Source organism: Amblyomma maculatum, chromosome 10, assembly GCF_055883805.1.
Source record: "Amblyomma maculatum isolate TAMU_Amacu chromosome 10, ASM5588380v1, whole genome shotgun sequence".
NCBI classification, from domain to species: domain Eukaryota; kingdom Metazoa; phylum Arthropoda; class Arachnida; order Ixodida; family Ixodidae; genus Amblyomma; species Amblyomma maculatum.
Window position 1 is genome coordinate 174,643,558 of NC_139353.1, and position 12,709 is coordinate 174,656,266.

The 12,709-nt window shown below is 45.3% G+C and overlaps 1 long non-coding RNA gene across 1 annotated transcript; it reads left to right on the plus strand.

Moving 5' to 3' along the window:
• Positions 1-3,827: 3,827 nt before the first annotated feature.
• Positions 3,828-12,427, plus strand: LOC146177969 (uncharacterized). The gene is made up of 3 exons (XR_014701406.1): positions 3,828-3,951; positions 9,597-9,654; positions 12,127-12,427. It is a non-coding gene; the product is annotated as an uncharacterized LOC146177969 (long non-coding RNA).
• The last annotated feature ends 282 nt before the right edge of the window (positions 12,428-12,709 follow it).

A 12,709-nucleotide genomic window follows, 5' to 3' on the forward strand; every position in this document is an offset into this window, starting at 1 on the left:
TGGATGGCGTAACGGGTTCGATGAAGTATAGTTGACGGGGGATCTTTGCTTGACAATACGGTAGGGGCCCTGATACTTGCTAAAAAGTTTGGATGAAAGATCGGGACTGGAGGAAGGTACCCATATTCAGACCAAGAAGCTTGTACGGTAAGTAGGAAGAAGTGCAAATTAATCTCGGGTGGTTTTCTGCTGTTTTGGGCGTCAGAATTGAAGGACCGGGCAAGCTGGCGGCATTCTTCGGCATAAGTTGCAGCTTGTGAAACCATCGTGAATTCGTAATAATTCGGTCGGTAAGGTAGATTGGTGTCCATGGAACAATAGACTCACGACCGTGCAGAAGAAAGTATGGCGAGTCCGGTGGTTGCTTGAGGGGCAGAGTTATAAGCTAATGTGATGAATGGAAGAATGCGGTCCCAGTTGGAGTGGTCGGAAGCGACATACATTGCTAGCATGACGCCCATGATGCGGTTAAAACGCTTAACCATTCCTTTTGTTTGCGGATGGTACGCGGAGGTGGCGCGGTGAACGAACTTGCATTCTCTAAGAGCAGCTTCGACAACTTCAGAAAGGAAGGCGGGATCTCTGTCACTCAGCAATCCTTTGGGAGCACCGTGGCAAAAATTGATGTGATGGAGGATGAAGGAAGCAATGTCTTGGGCTGTAGCAGATGCCAAAGGCGCCGTTTCGGCGTAGAGTGTGAGATGATCGATTGCAACGGTGATCCAGCGATTGCCCATTGATGATCTAGGAAGCGGGGCGTACAGGTCGATTCCAACGCGCTCAAAGGGCTGAGCTGGGCAGATCAGCGGCTGCAGAGGAGCGGCGCGCTGGCGAGGTGGGTGTTTTCGGCGCTGGCACTCTTGGCAGGACTGTACGAACCGACGAACATGACGGTACATCCCACGCCAGTAGTAACGCTGTCGGAGGCGAGTGAAGGTTTTCAATAAACCGGAGTGGGCACACTGGGGATCGTCGTGGTAATGAGAGCAAATCACAGAGCGCAGATTGGTCGGATTACAAGCCGCCACTTTCTACTATCCGGAAGGTAATTCCTACGGTAGAGGAGCTCGTCTCTGATGGCGAAATTGTGAGACTGGTGACAGAGAGCACTGCAAGGAGGTCGTGATGCGTGGCCAGATAAAAAAACCAAGAGTGAAGCAATCTATACGTCTTTGCGTTGCTCGGACGTCATGTCGGTTGGAATGTCGATGGGAACTAGATCGGATATAGCAGGAGTGGCTTCAGACGGCAAGGGAGAACATGAGAGAGCATCAGCATCGGCATGTTTACGGCCAGAGTGATAGATGACGTTAATGTCGTATTCTTGGAGCCTCACAGCCCAACGGGCCAGTCGACCAGAAGGATCTTTCAAAGAAGACCGCCAGCAGAGGGAGTGATGATCGGTGACGACATCAAAAGAACGGCCATACAAGTAGGGGTAAAATTTGCTATTGTCCAGAGGACAGCGAGACTCGACGGAATAGTTTGCTTTACCCTTTGTCAGAGTCCGACTGGCGTAGGCAGCAACGTACTCATGAAAGCCAGACTGCCGCTCAGTGAGTACTGCACCGCAGCCGACGCTGCTGATATCAGTATGGATTTCCGTGGGAGAAGAAAGGTCGAAAGGACGCAGGATTGGCGGAGTCGTCACAAGGTGGCAGAGCGTCGCGAAGGCATCATCACAGTGTGGAGATCAGGCTGAAAGATCGTGGCTGGACAGAAGTTTGGAGAGAGGGTCGATGATTGTGTCGAAATGGCGAACGAAGCGGCGGAAGTAAGAGCAGAGGCCGATGAAGCTGCTGAATTTTCCCATTAGAGGGCTTGGGAAATTCTGCCACAGCACGCAATTTTGCCGGATCGGGAAGAACGCCATCCTTGGACGCATGTCCGAAAACGGTTAGCTGCCGTGCTCTGAAACGTAACTTCTTTAAATTTAGATGGAGGCCAGCTTCGATCAGGCATCGCAGAACTGTCTCAAGGCGCTGGAGGTGAGCAGGAAAATCAAGATGACAACTTCGTCCAGGTACCAAAGGCAAGTGTGCCATTTTAGCCCTCTGAGTACGTTGTCCATCATGCGTTCGAATGTGGCAGGGGTATTGCACAGTCCGAATGTCATGACATTAAACTCATACAGCCCGTCGGGTATGACGAAATAGGTTTTGAGGTGAACGGCCTCTACCATCGCCACCTGCCAGTAGCCGGAACGCAGGTGTATTGAAGAAAAAAACTCAGCTCCCTGCAGGCAGTCAAGGGCGTCGTCAATACGAGGCAGAGGATAAACGTCCTTGCGCGTGATCTTGTTCAGTTGGCGGTAGTCTATGCAGAGCCGGAAGGAACCGTCTTTTTTCTTGACCAGGACGACCGGAGACGCCCAAGGGCTGTGCGACGGTTGGATCACGTTGCGCTGAAGCATGTCGGTCACCTGTTCGTCAATAATGCGGCGTTCAGCGGCTGAAACACGGTACGGACTCTGGCGCAAAGGGGTATGGGTGCCGGCGTCAATACGGTGAGTAACGGTAGTTGTGCGCCCCAACGAAGGTTGCTGGGAGTCGAACGAAGCCGCGAAACGTTGTAGGATGGCGACAAGCTGGGCTCATTGTAAGGGCGTCAGGCCAGCGTCGATCGACCGGTGGAAAACTTGTAGGGAAGATGGAGTGGCGACAGGAAGAGGCATTATGACGCTGAAGTGAAGGCCGGCGGTGGTATCGACGAAAGGGTAGGTGGGAGGGGAATTGAGAAAAGCAACGCTGCCTAGTGACTGGCCACGGAGCAAAGTGTTAGGGCGAGGGCACGGGTTAGAAACAAAAATAGGACTTAAGCTGCAAAAAATTGTCAGCACAGTATGGGGCAGCAAAACGAATATTTGGTCAGTGCATCGTAACGAGGGTGTGTAAATAACAGTGGCGTCGGAAAGAGCAGCCCAATAAAGAGGCACAAGAACTTAGGAGAAAAGCGGAGCGTCAGTGCACTTTACGACGTGCACGGTTTTACCAGCAGCACCGGATACGTCGAAGGAAGTGTCACTGAGGAGTGATAACTCAAGTTGAGCTCGGGCGCAGTCGATTATGGTGTTATGATTGAAGAAGAAGTCCCATCCAAGGATGACGTCGCATGATGAGCGGGAGAGTACGAGAAATTCTATTATTTATTGAACTTCTTCGATGACAAGGTGGGTGGTACAGGCGGCCAATGGTCGAATGTCCTGAGTGCTGGCGGTGCGAAGAAAAGCGGCAGGAAGCGGCGTCATTAACTTTTTCAGTTTGCGACAGAGGGCGTAATTAAGAACTGAAATGGCGGCGCCAGTGCCTACAAGTGCTTCGGCAAGAACTGCCTCAATGATTACGGTAATAATGTTGGCTGGTACGGAAACAGGTCGTGAGTTAGTCCCTGATGGCGCAGTTCTTGCCTTCGGAACTGCGGCCGTTAGTTTTCCGTGTGAGCGGCTGATTGTCGGCGGAGCATCGAAGAACGGGAACGACGGACAAGAGAAGGTGAGAGGTGGGAGCGGCGATCGTAACTTGAAGAGGACTGCGCACTTTCTACTGCTGTCCTGCATATATTACTCCGATTTTCCAAGGAACGAAAAAATTATCTCAGTTTTAGGTCATGCAAATGGGAGTACAGAATCGATTCCTTTTTGCATTTAAAGTGTGGCCTTCATCGTGGCCTTTAGGCTTGATGTATTACCGGGCGCTTAAACAAACGTCTTAAATTAAAGGCTATGAATCATGTGATTGCTTTCGTGATGAATATGCAGGACAAGCTCCACATTAGGAATATATTTTCGCAATATATAAGGGACGTGATCAGCACAGAAGATCGAGAGCACTCAGCCATGCTGGAGTAGACCTTCTCCACATATCGTGTTATCTAAGAGCAATTTGTCATAAAAACGATGATTAAATCCGTGGCAATATTCTTGCTCCTTGCTGAAATGCTTGCCCTCTCAGAGTGAGTACTATTAATTGCATTGCACTATACCATAAAAGCAAATTGGAAAACCATGATAGCCAATCTGCCAGCTCGGTTCATAAATAAGCGAAAATATTTCAGTGATTTCACGTAAGTCTCCCTATGAGCAGAAATGCGAAATTATTTCTCTTACTGCTTCCCAGTATTTTGAGGCCTGTTTCATTCTTCTTGACTTCGCTGCTTCCAATACATTTTGCCCCTAGTGTGCTGCTCCCTTTCGAGATCAGCATGAGACTCCTGCGCTATGTTCTGTCAAATTCGATAAATATTTAGCATACTATCATACTCGGTGGCACCTCAAAATGCTGCGGAAGAACATTTTCAAATATTTGGTCATTGTGATCTTTTTTCCTACTGCTGCAGTTGTGTATGCACCGCCCTTTGGAGTCCTTACGTTGTATAAGGAGAATTACAAACCTGTTCAGTCGAAGCCGGCGCAGTACGGACACGTGATCATGTGGGACCAACAGTTCAATTAGAGTTATAATAAATTAATTATTACTTCTTCCCGCGAGTGCCATTGCAACCCGTGGCAGAGCGAAGAGATCAGCCTTACTGGCCACTGCATTAGAACGGTAGCCATCTGCCGTATTTTTGTATCCAATAGAGCTTTATTTAAAAAGTGGACAATACCTATTTCAACTGATATTTGTATAACTTAGCATCAGTACAACCATCAGACAGGGTACCAATCATGGCGTAGTATCCACGAACGAATAGCAAGGAGGGTGTGACTGCATAATATGAAAGTCAATACAATACTATTATACAAGACCTCAGAGTGCCGAATTCTAGATGATTGCAAGACTAGAGAAATTGTATTCAAAGACTCAGCCTAACGTGTTACGTAAGCAACTTCCAGTGTGATGCTGTGGATCAGATATTGTCCGAATCTTAACTCCTGATTGAGTGTTATTTCTCGAATATCCAGGCAATCACACGAAAGGCCAGCATAAATCAACCAAAAATTAGGTTGTGTTGCTGTGTGGTAAGGTAATATGGATTTCAAGCTGCCAGTGTTTAAACAGGAAATTGTAATTACGGGCAGAGATTTTTTATCGCGTGACCCAATTCAGCCAACGAAAGTGAAAGCTGATGCCAATGAATGCATATATTTTTGCTGCTTTCCTATTGACAAAGCGTTAGAAACGATTATGCATACACAGTCAGTGACAAATGTATGCAGGGTTCAGACTTTTGGAAAAACATTTATTTCTTCGTTGCTTCCTAGTTTTCTTTGTGATATTTTTTCTCGGAATGGCGAATTCATGTATCCTCGGATTCAGCACACTTAATTCAGTACGTTTGACCACTTACATAAAAATAAATATTTTTCGCGAACTCACGTCCCGCAAACTTTTGTCCCTGAATGACCATCTATGGCTGAGGAAGACAGAAAAACAATAAAACTAAGAGCTGTATAGCTATAAAGGAGACATTTTGATAGTACACAGATTGCAAAAATAGTTGTCTTGAGCTTTAATCGTTCGTTGATTGCCATACCGTACACCATCGAAGGATTCAAAGCTGATATTACCCAACTCTCCAGTCCCAAGCAATGAAACATGATCGTCGCCATAACTATAGAGACAATAATATGAGTAATTGAGCTCACGTTGTTATGCCGGAGACAAAAAGGTGTCATCCCGTATATAGTGTGTGCAAATCCATTGCCGAGTTCAATGATCGTCAACGCACTATCCATAAAAGAGGCCACAAGCTGAAATTAAGTCCTCAGAAAAGCTTGAAGGCTAATGTAGTGGCCGGTCTTTTTGATGTAGCACTGTCTGTCGCAGAGGACGATGCGCTTCGAGACCGTGTGCTGGCTGTGAGTACGCGATTAACTACAATTGTTCAGTAGGACGCGGCAATGGAAAGCACTGCTGCTGCAGACGATGGGTTTATATACGACGTGATTTCACGATCGGTGAAGCGCGCACCATCACCACCGCTAAATATGTTCATCATGATTTCATCTATGCCTTGCACAGGCCTGTGGTAGCGTCACAATCTTAGTTGCACGGTTTAGAGCAACTTGTCGTAAGCCTTCTTGAAGTGAAAACGCACTCCCAATAACCGGTCTCTGCTATAACTGCGTTACATTATGTAACGCAACGTTCTTTATTAATAGCCAAGAAGAGTTATGATCCCCTCCTAGCCCTCCCCCCCCAATTTTTTTGTGCGCTTGCGTTTTGTATTAATTGTCTATGAATTGTTTGCTGAAATGTATTTTCCTCAGTGCGTGTTGATTCTTTTTGTTTGTCTGTTTTAGACTTTTTTTTAAAGCGTGTGTTTGTATGCGCTCTTTACGGCTGCCTGATTAAGTTTATTCTGTACTGGACCGTCTACTAGCCCCGCGGCTATCGGTCCAAATATTCATTGTGTATTTCATTTCATACAAATAAAGATCACTTTGATTGGTTGAATATTTAATATTACTGGTGGGTACCTGTTTACACTGGAGACTGAACACAGCACTTTAATAATATGACATAGATGCTCTGAAAAGTGATGGTTAACCTTAATGAGCACTCCCTCATTGATGTTGTCTAGTAATCACGACCTAGTGAAGATTATTTTAGAGAACGTTTTTATGGTGGAGCAAGAACGTTTCTCTGTCACTCGTTCTTTTACCAATGTGCACGTGCCACTGCTCAAATCACGGGAATAACGTAGTTTGCATTTTCTATATAAATGTGCGTCGTAAATATATAGGCAATGCATGTTTCGTTAGATGTAACGATGGATTTGTAAAACCTGAACTGCCTTTTGTCCGCAATGTAAATTGCAGCTCATATCAGGCTATCGCTAGCGCTCTGCCGTTGCAACTTGTGCTTCTCGCTTGTTACACATGATTTTAGCACTGGCTAGAAGCCCCGCCGCAATCTGGATCACCGGTTAGCGCGGTCTATTCTACATAGCGGGCCCGCAGTTTAGATCCCTGGCCCTGCGGCCGCATTTGAAGTTAGGCTGTACTCAAAGTTTTCCTGTCATGTGGGATGGCAGTGCACTAAAGTTTTCTCACGCGGCCTAAGTTTCCAAACGCCTAAAACCTTCTGGCAACGTATCTTGAGTCGTATTGCTGCGATATACATCGTTCAACCCATAAAACAACCCTTCCCAGATGGGACACTTGATCATACTTGATCAAGTATAATCAAGATGGATCATACTTGATAAACTTTCCACAAATTTTATACTATGTCGCATAAAACTTCTTTTCCATACCAACTGCAAAACATAATTGCGTGCTGTGATAACAGCTCGTAATTACGGACCGAAATGTTGGTGCATCATTAAAATTACAATTGTGCGCCACATGTTAATACTGATCTAGGCCGCGAGAGAGCACTGAACCAAGGTAAAGGGAGGGGAGTCCGTTAGAAAATCGAGCCAACATTTCGACAAGTGGCTTTGTCTTCTTCTCTGCCCAGACAAAGATTGTCAACTTGTCGAAACGCTGGCTCAACTTACAAACTAAGGCGCCCCCTCTACATTGATCACGGCCTGTTTCCTACCGTGTACCCATCTCCTTTCTCTCCTTCTACCCTGACCTATGCCATGTAATCCTCGTATGTGAATGGAGACGAAAAAGCGCCGCCTTTTGGTTTGGTAAAACTTTATTTCCCACAGTAGGGGTCCTGAAGGACAATAGGCTCGGCGCCTCGGTAAGCATTCAAATGCTCAGCGACATATAATGAAACACAACCACTGCTTTGGTTATGAACATTTCATTTACCGCGCAAAGTATTGCCACTGACCTTGAAAAAGACGCGAAATTAAATTCTTCTCTTCAAGCACACAAACCTTAAGTGAAAGACAAGTAGTGGCGTGTGTTCTCGAAAGGCGAAAACTTAAAACAGAAACACATCATTGAGACCTGTTCTTGCAGTAGAAAAAAAAGTCAACCATTGCAAACAACTTATGAAATTGTCATGTTCAATATATTGCGAAACATATAACTTGATAATATTGCAATAGCAGCCGCTAGGCAGCTGCTCATCGACAGTCTCGTGCGCGGACTTGAAGAAGTGGCCCGGGCCGTGGCGTTAAATTAGAAGAGGCTGAAGTTGGCAGCTGTCTCTCGGCGCTCTGGACCTGCTCTCCTGTGCCTGCTAGATCAACCCCCCATTAAAACCCAACCTTCTGGTTACGGGCCTAAACGGCTACGTGGCACTTTTGAGGTTTTAACGTGAGGCCGGCAGATCTGATAGCCCGTAGCACAACGGAGAGACGTTGGAGGTGTTCCTCGAACGTTGGCGAAAACACAACAACGTCGTACAGGTAGACTGGACACATCTGTCATTTAAGACCGGATAGAACTGCGTCCATCATTCGCTGAAATGTCGCTGGAGCGGAGCACAATCCGAAAGGTAGGACTTTGAATTCATAAAGTCCATCGGGCGTGACAAACGCTGTCTTCTCGCGATCACGTTCATCGACTTCGATCTGCCAGTAGCCGCTCTTAAGATCAAGCGATGAAAAGTAGCGCGCGTGGCACAGCCGGTCTAATGAATCATCAATACGTGGCAGCGGGAGGACGTCTTTTTGTGACCTGATTGAGCTTACGGTAGTCGTCACAGAACCTTAAACTTCCGTCTTTCTTCTTAACGAGGACAACAGGTGAAGCCCAGGGACTCCTCGATGACTGTATGACACCGCTATTTAACAGTTCATTTACCTGTTGAGCAATGACTTCGCGTTCCCGCGGTGACACTCGCTAGGGGTTCTGTCAGACTGGTCTGGTGTGGTCGCCGGTTATTATGCAATGCTTGATCAGGGGTGTCTGTTTAACCGCAGAGGCGGATGAGAAGCAGTCTTGAAACTGAAAGAGTTGCCCGACTAATCTGTTCTTCTCTGCCGGCGATAGAGCGGGATTCACATCAGGGTCGAAGTTGGGCGTTTGGATGGCAGGCGTGTTGGTCTCAAGAACAAATCAGTCTTAAGCTGCTTCTACTACACCTTCAAAGTGGGCTACCGTGGTGCCTTTAGCGATGCGTTGGCGTTTGTTGCTGAAGTTCGTAATCAGCACGTGGGCTAGACCATAAGTCTGATGAACTATACCGCGTGCAACACAGACTCCATGATGTAACAGAAACTCTGTGTTGTGTTCGGCAACGCCGGCAGCACAGGACTGGTCGTCGCACCTGACTGTGACGAGGGCAGATGAACGTGGCGGCATGGATACATCCGCGTCAGCGATGCGTACAGGAACATGGCGTCGTTCAGAGTAAGCGGTCACCGTTCACAGCGGTCACAGCGGTCAGGAACATTAATAATGGCTCCATGTTCACGTAAAACGTCCATGCCGAGTATGAGGTCCTTGCAGCAGGGGGGCCGGATAACAAAAACGGCTACAAAGGCTGACTCGGCGATGGTTACTCTGGCAGTGCACCATCCTAATTGTTTCTTTGTATATGTTTTCTTTGCAATATGTTTCTTTGCAAGAACCTCCTGACTAGCTTAAAACAACGTTTTATTGACACGAATGATGAAAATCATAGCGAAATTATAAGCAACTATTATTAGAAGTATGTTGAACGCCAAGATCGCACTGCATCATACAGCAAGTGGTATACTGGGGATTTGCGCATTCTTTACCGTGACTATCATTCTCGTTACAGAGCAGGATTTGATCCAACAATGATACCACGACCAAGCATAACTCGTTGCCGGGCTCAGGTGAGTGAGATATTTTATGTGATTAACCCTTTTAGCTCTGGCTTTATATTGGCTAGAGATTTTTTCTGAGTTTTTGTTATCAATATGGTCCAATACCATAAAGAAAGATTTACTACTTACAATACAAATAATAATGGGTCCAGAGACAATGCGTTAAAATTTGACGTCAGAGTACAGTGGGTGTAAAATGTGAAACGGGCTGCTTAGTTTAGCGCCAGTAACAAACATTAAATGAATGAAAGTGAGCTTAGGTTGAGCTAAGAAGGTCTCATAAACTCAATTCCTTGTGCAGGCTGCAGTTGCTAAGTTCTATCAATATCTCAGTTTTCACATGCAAAAAAAAGAATTTCATTTAATCTATAGCCAAATGCTGCACTGCTTTTTGCCGGCCAAGAAGAAGAAAACACAACGCATTTGCAAGCACAATGATCCACTTTGTCAAGAAAAAGAAGCTAAATAAGCTGCATTATTTACCAGCATCAAAGGAACGTACGCGCGCAGTAAGACGCAGTACTCAGTAACAGCACAGTGGTAGAAATATTGAAAAACAACTCCTAGGCATAAAAGTGGGAATTTATTATTTAACATCCTCCAGCAGTTCACCAATATTACCACGGTAAGTGCACTGCTTGGAGCCAACGTTTTTTATCTGTGATAGAAACAAAATCTGTTCTAATATTCATCACACTGGAGCTCCATAAAGTTGCCACTGGCTCAAGTAATAGATGATGTCAGTAGCGAAACAGCCTGATATATAAAGGTACATCATCAAAAAAGAAAGCGGGATTCACTCTAGAAGTATTCGCTATCATGACTTAGTGGCCGCCACTGACAACCATTGCGCCCTGACAGTAACAAAGTAGGACATGTCAGTGAAGTGTTCTATCTTGTCCTCTACATATTAGATCACTTTTACAAGCTATTTACCAGTTTATAATGATACTCAGAAGAAGGAATTATTTTTCAGTGCACAAAATATAATGGCTATTGAGACATCATTTTACCAATTTGTTGAAGTGTTTTATTTAGTCAAGGGTTTTCTTTTGCCTTTTCTTCCTCCTCACACCGGGCAGCCTAGCACAAATCCAGCAATAGTAATACCAATATAAAGAGGGATTCTGAAGGAACTAAAAAGTAGTTATTCAAATTTTTTATACCATTCTTCATGCGTTGGCGGAAAATCTGTGTTGCAGTGTCCGTTTACGCCACCATGGTTAAATGGCTAGTAACATAGCTAAAAGAAACAATTAGCTTGTTGAAGAATCTTTACTACGCTTAATTTTAGGCCTTAAGTAATTAACATATAATGGAAGTACTTTTCTACGCAGCTATGCCCGAGGAAAGAAGGAAACACAGATGTCGGTCACCCTAAATGTTCAGCTAGTGACAGCATCAAATATGCCTTTGCAGAAGAGACGCCGAAGGTGTGCACTTTAGATGAAGCTTGCATTGTAGGATTCAATGGTGCTGAAACACTGTTATGAATGATTTCATGGAAAAATTTTAATTATTTACAATATTAGTGACACTGCCATTGTAGTGCAGTGTTTAGGGCTCTCGGCTTATGTGCTCAAGGATGCGGGATCGAAGGCCAGCCGCGACGGCCCCAGATGGCCGCAATTTCCGAAGCACACCACTGCGGCGTCTCCAAGACTGAGCCGCTCTCGGACATTAAACCCCATAAACCAAGTAACCAACAGTATTACTCATGCACTGTCGTGTGTTATTCTGCGGTTACCCTGACGGTCTAGAAGACAGTGTATCTAGTGTGTCGGCCTTGCAGTCAACGAATGTGCTATTGACAGAAAGACCGCGGTTGTGTTAATGATACATGCAAGCGTAGCTGCTTATAGGCTTCTAAAATCTAATGGAGGAGCACACCGATTTTAAGGCGCGCAAATCAACAGCAAATAATTTGAATCGCTGAAAGCAAATGTATTAATGGAGGAAGGGGAGGCAAAACAAGTCGAAAGATTGACTCTTGGTAAGAAAATTCCAGCGCGATTTCGAGCACTAAAATATATGTTTGATAGGTTTTATGGATGGTGCAGAAGTGATATGCTTTCCTCATATATCCATAATGCATGAACGACCTCTTGCTTCTTTTTTCTGTTACCTTGATTTCAAGTAATTAGCCCGATGTATACCCAGCTCCATTGTCTTTGGTATTGTGTTTATGCGATTTTCGGCTGGTCTCTATTTACCTGATGGCCATTCGTTGCAAACGTCTTAAAAAGAACCTTTACTAAGGACTGATTGCCGTGCGTATACGTGTCAGGGTTCAGTTCCCGTGGTATAACTACGGGTGAGATAATTTCATAGTAACTCACCCAAAGAACCTTCAAGCTGCGAGTTTACTATTATCAGTTGTGAGGCCATGGGAAGCATTCAATGACCAAAACGTATATTTCCGACTCAACAAATTAATGTCAACTGTGAATCGATAGGAACACCTCTTTTATTTCGTTTCAGTGTACACTCAACCAGTGGGGTCAACCGTGCTATCCAGGCTGCACATGCAGGAGGAATATCTATGCTACGCCGAACATTCCCATATGTATAAGTAATCAATCGAAACTTCCGAACCATATAATATAGAAGGAGACATCCCTCCGTGGTAATTTCTCTATGCAAAGAAATCAGTGTCGAAATAAACGCAAAATATTTTTGTTTTTTTTTACTTAAACTTATTCCTGGTGGCTCCTCGCGAGACGGCCCGACTAATTTCGTTTAGGAGCGTCTATAGAGTTTAAATACATATTCAAATATCAAAGGTGGTAACCGGCTGCCCTTCTTATATACCATTTTTAAACGTAAACCTAACACTTCCCTTTGAAGTCCCAATGGCGTCATCTAATAAAGCCGATGTTTGCTTTTTAGTCTGAAAACATGGCTCCCATGTACCAAGGCTTTGCCCTGCGCGGCATAGCCGTGTCCCATAGAAAGGGAATTGAGTGTCTGGGCGATATCGGCCAGGTATTTGGACCTTCCTGGTGCCTCGGCGGAAGCAACACATCCCATTGATGACCACTTCACGCTTCCGATGCATGCGCAC